Source organism: Galeopterus variegatus, unplaced genomic scaffold (assembly GCF_000696425.1).
Source record: "Galeopterus variegatus unplaced genomic scaffold, G_variegatus-3.0.2 Scaffold3809, whole genome shotgun sequence".
Taxonomy (NCBI): domain Eukaryota; kingdom Metazoa; phylum Chordata; class Mammalia; order Dermoptera; family Cynocephalidae; genus Galeopterus; species Galeopterus variegatus.
The window spans coordinates 26,662-32,332 of NW_007729920.1; positions in this window are offsets into that span (position 1 = coordinate 26,662).

Sequence of the window (5,671 nt, forward strand, 5' to 3'; positions counted from 1 at the left end):
AGAGAGAGAGAGAGGAGGTGCCAGGGTCTTTTTAAGCAACAAGCTCTCACGGGAACTAATAAAGCGAGATCTCACTCATTAATCCTCCTCCCGCAGGGAGAGCATCAATCCATTCATGAGGGATCTACCCCCATGACTCAATCAGTTTCCAACACTGCCACATTGGGGATCAAATTTCCACATGAGTTTTGGAGGGGACAACACATCCAAACTCCATCATTCCACCCCTGGCTCCCCAAAACTCATGTTCCTCTCATATACAAAATACAATCATTCTATCCCAAGAGTCCCAAAATTCTTAGCTTGCTCCAGCACCAACTTAAAAGTCCAAAGTCCAAAGTCTCCTTTGAGACCAAAAGCAAAAGTCCTTCCAGCTGTGAACCTGCAAAAACCAAAAACAAATTTATCTACTGCCAAGACACAATGGTGGAACAGACGTTGGGTATACATTCCCATTCCAAATGGGAGGAGTAGACCAGAAGAAAGGAGAAACAGACCCCAAACCAGTCCAAAACCCAGCAGGGCAGATATTATGTCTTAAAGCTCCAAAATAATGTTCTTTGACTCCAAGTCCTGCATCCTGGGCACAATTGGGCATCTGGGCCCCCAAAGCATCAGGCAGACTTGTTCCCACAGCTCTGCCTGACACAGCCCAGTGGGTCACGCTGGTGCCTGTGGCTTTTCCAGGCCTGCGTTGCACATTACCAGTGGCCCCAAAGTTCTGGGGTCCTGGTGGCAGCCCTGCTGCATTGGCTGTACTAGACATTTCCTTGGTGTGGCTCCCTGTGGGGGCTCTGACCCTACTTTTCTGCTCAGCATTACTCTAGTAGATGACCTCTGTGGTGGCTCTGCCCCTGTGGCAGGTCTCTGCCTGGGCCCCCAGGCTTTTTCATACATCCTCTGGAATCTAGGTGGAGGCTGCCATGCCTCCACTGCTCCCATGTCCTGCTGGTCTCAGACTTAACACAACGTGGATGCCACTGAGGTTTTGGGCCTCTACTCTCCAGAGCTGCTGCACGAACCACACTTGGGGCCGCTCCAGCTGGAGCAGCTGGGATGCAGGGAGCAAGTTCCCCAAGGGCAGTTGTGCCCCAGGTCTATCCTCCAAGATAACTCAGTCCTTCTAGACCTCATGGTCTGTGATGGGTGGGGCACCCTTCCAGATTTCTCAAATGCCTGCAGGGCTTTCCTCTCATTTTCTCTGCTATTAGCATCTGGCTGCCTCACCGCCAAGATAATGTCTTTAGCAACCAGTTTATCTGCTTCACCCTTGCATTGTTTGCCAGCTCTCTGCTTCTTTACTGCATGGCCAGGCTGCAAATTTTCCAAGTCTTTATGCTTTGATTCCCTTTTAAATTCTGGCTTTACATCATGCCTTTTCTGCCATAACTCAGCATAGGCTGTTAGAAATAGCCATGCAGCGTCCTTAATGCTTTGCTGCTTGGAAATTTCTTCAGCCAAATGCTCGGGTTCAGAACTCTTAAGTCCCACCTTCCACAAAGTCCGAGGGCACAGACACAATGTGGCCAAGTTCTTTGCTATGCTATTGGTGATCTTCTGTCCAATTCCCAATAAGTTCCTTATTTCTATCTGAGACCTCATCATCTGCATGGCCTTTACTGCCCACTTTTCTATCAGCATTCTGCTCGCCACCACATAAGTCTCTAAGACATTCCAAACTTTCCCTCATCTTTTTCTCTTCTTCTAAGTCCTCCAAACTCCTCCAACCTTTGCCTGTTACCCAGTTCCAAAGCTGCATCCACATTTTCAGGTATCTGTTTAGCAACACCCCACTCCTTGGTCCCAATTTTCTGTTTTAGTCCATTTTGTGTTGCTATAACAGAAAACACCTGAGACTGGATAATTTATAAGGAAAAGAGGTTTATTTGGCTTACGATTCTGGGACAGCCCATCTGGCGAGGGCCTCAGACTACTTCTACTCCTGGTGGAAAGTGGCAGGCAGCCGGTGGGTGCAAGCAGATCACATGGTGAGAGGAAGCAAGAGAGAGGAAGCAAGAGAGAGAGAGGAGGTGCCAGGCATAACTTCGTATAGCATACATTATACGAAGTTATACGATTCCAAAGCTGCATCCACATTTTCAGGTATGTGTTTAGCTACACCTCACTCCTCGGTACCAATTTTCTGTTTTAGTCCATTTTGTGTTGCTATAACAGAAAACACCTGAGACTGGATAATTTATAAGGAAAAGAGGTTTATTTGGCTTACGATTCTGGGACAGCCCATCTGGCGAGGGCCTCAGACTACTTCTACTCCTGGTGGAAAGTGGCAGGCAGCCGGTGGGTGCAAGCAGATCACATGGTGAGAGGAAGCAAGAGAGAGGAAGCAAGAGAGAGAGAGGAGGTGCCAGGGTCTTTTTAAGCAACAAGCTCTCGTGGGAACTAATAGAGCGAGAACTCACTCATTAACTACCCCCCCCCCCGGAGAGAATTAATCCATTCATGAGGGATCTGTCCCCATGACTCAATCATTTTCCAACAGTGCCACATTGGAGATCAAATTTCCACATGAGTTTTGGAGGGAACAACACAGAGATGGTTAATCTGCCATCTTTAACTTGAAATCCCTTCTCTTCGGGTTTTGAATGCTTAAAATAAAAGCTGCCCTAATTAGAAAAGGGAAAGAAGATGACATGTGCTTCTGTGGTTTTGAAGTGGCAGGAGTTGGATCTGATCCTGACCATTGCTCCGGGCCAGATGTTATCCTGGTGTACTAGTGCCTGAGAACTGTAAGATGTGTCCAGGGTTCAAGTAGAAACCATGGTGGTGGCTGGAACTGAAGACCCTGCTTCTGCCCCTGGATCTGTAGTTTCATATTCTGTTGAGAAATGTCTTTAATGTAACAGAAATGTGTTATGTGTTACATTGAACATCTCTCTCTGTCATTAAATATGGTGCTTAAGGCTGCTTTTTGCCCTGTCCTGAGAGGTACCATAGCTCATTTAACCAATCCCTTATGTTGGACCCACCTACCAGACTGGACTTCCTCTGGCATAAAACTAAGCCTGAGTTCTCTGACCTTTACTCCCTTCAGAACCAGGTCAGTTCCCTTGTGTACATGGTTCTGGCTTTTTTCTTTACCTCGTGGACCACCTGTTAAGCTGCACCATGCTTTGCACATAAACTCATGGAATTATTGAGAAAACGAGATCCAAATACACTATGAAAATATAAAGGCCAAGGCATGGCTGNCATTGAACATCTCTCTCTGTCATTAAATATGGTGCTTAAGGCTGCTTTTTGCCCTGTCCTGAGAGGTACCATAGTTCATTTAACCAATCCCTTATGTTGGACCCACCCACCAGACTGGACTTCCTCTGGCATAAAACTAAGCCTGAGTTCTCTGACCTTTACTCCCCTCAGAACCAGGTCAGTTCCCTTGTGTACATGGTTCTGGCTTTTTTCTTTTCCTCGTGGACCACCTGTTAAGCTGCACCATGCTTTGCACATAAACTCACAGAATTATTGAGAAAACGAGATCCAAATACACTATGAAAATATAAAGGCCAAGGCATGGCTGGGATCCCGGCACAGGCTCCCTGTCCTCCTGCAGTTAGTCTTGGCTGAGCTGAGCTCTTTCTTCACAGTGTTTGGTTTGGTTGTTAGACCAGGTGAGTCAGCCGTCCTGGAGCCCTCTTTTGAGCTAAAAGAGCCTGTGTCCTAGGCTTTTCTATGAAACTCAGGCCAGAACTCTCCTGCGTCCCTAGTCTTCATTGATAGTGCATAAGCTCCATGTTGGTCTGCAGCTTCCCTGTGCACCTTGGAGCCTGGACTCCTGATTGAGGAAAACACACTTGGTGAGGTCCCAAGAGTCCTTCCTTTAGGCTTTGGGCCAATGGGTATAACTCTCACAGATATTGCATTGTGTTTTGGAGACCACCTTTGTGACCTTGGGCAGGTCATTCTCTTTCTCTGAACCGAAATGGGGATAATGGTGCCTTAACTGTGACTCATTGGCTGCGGGGCTTAAAAATGGTAATGTATGCAAACTTCTCGTACAGTACTTGACACAAATATGTCCCCCAACAATTGTAATTTTGCTTCCCTTTCTCCATTGACCTAGTGGTCTCTGGACCTTGTCCTACCTGCCCCTGACCCACTACTCTCTGACTCGTGGAGCACGTTTGAATTATGTTCTCTAGCCAAAAGCCAAGAACACATCTTTACACGAAGCTCAGATTCTCACCTACTTCTCTTGTCAATAAAATCAGCCAAGCAAATTTTCATTCCTGGTGGATGAGAACCCCCCAGTGGGATAAGGAAGGTCTCCTACTCACATGCGTAAGGTTAAGAAATAGAAAAAGCCATGGTGGAAATTTATTTCCAAAATTAGACAATGTATACAAAGGCATTGACAGTATTCAAAATCCTTAAAATTTATTTCATAGAAAAAAAATTCCTTTTCCAATGGCATTATATTATATGTGCCACAGATGAGACTCAGTTATAATTTATTGGCAACATGGCTTTGTAGGCCTTTAAAAAAAGTTAGCACCAGATGTTTAACACAATGCAAACAAAAACATTTTGTGAAAATCTTGTACTATTTAGTTTGAATTCCATGCGGTTTTTCAAGATTTTCACTGTTACTCCGATGCAGTCCTGAGTGGTTCACCTTCGGTGGTCTAACTTCTCCACCACCTCTTGCATTCTCTTATTTTACAGTTTCTTCTTCTGGTCCAGCCTCTATTATTCACCACCTGATGAAACAAAATAACCCCAGGCCACAGCGAAATAAACAGGGTCCAAATCTCAATCATGTGAATGTATGGTTGCATTACTGTGATGTTAAAAAGCTTTTCAGACGTTCTGTACTAGAAAAAAAGGCACAAAAATAAAAATATTGAAGCATGTTATACACAGCTATTCATATATGCAACTGAGCAAGTCCCAGTTTAGTTATTTCTAAACCTCTTCTCTGTCTCCCATTACCTCCTCCCCACTGGCCTGGCACTAACCCCTACAACAACAACATTGCCTGGGATTCCCCTGCAAACGTTATCACACAAAACCAACCACCTGCAGTCAGGGAGATCCACGCAGCACTCGCGCTCTCCTTCTGTTTTTAGTGAGTGGGTGTGTATAGTCCAAAACAATGACAAGGACTAGCTTTTATACCACCTTGAGCCACGCACGTCCCAAACATTATCTCTACTCGTAGCACCTGCCCTGTAGGAAAGTGTTATTATCCCTTTAGTCTGCGTCAGTTTGAGACTTGGGTTTGAGAACTGGGGCTGGGCAGTGGCCTGTAGTGAATCCCATTGTAGTAAAATATGCATTATCTTGGGGTTATTGGATGTGGTCTTCAAAGTCTTTTTAAGTAGCAGAATGCATTACTTAAACGAGTATTGGAATTTCGAGACAGGAGATAGGATTTCTGAGATATTTCATCATGACCTTGTACTGTGTCATAGAAGGAATTTTTTGACACTACTTTTATGAATAAGGCCAACTTTGTTCTGAGAATATTATTCCTTCTTATTTTTCCTCTTCCTTGGGGCCTTCTCCCGGGCCGCGCGGCGCGGCGCACACGGGCCAGCGGCGGCGCGCGCTCCTTCCCCGGGCGTCCGGTCGTCGCGGAAACCCCGCCGCGCGCCGGTCCCGTCTCCCGCTCCTTTGGGGCCGAGCGCGCTCACGTCCCCTAAGCCTCGCT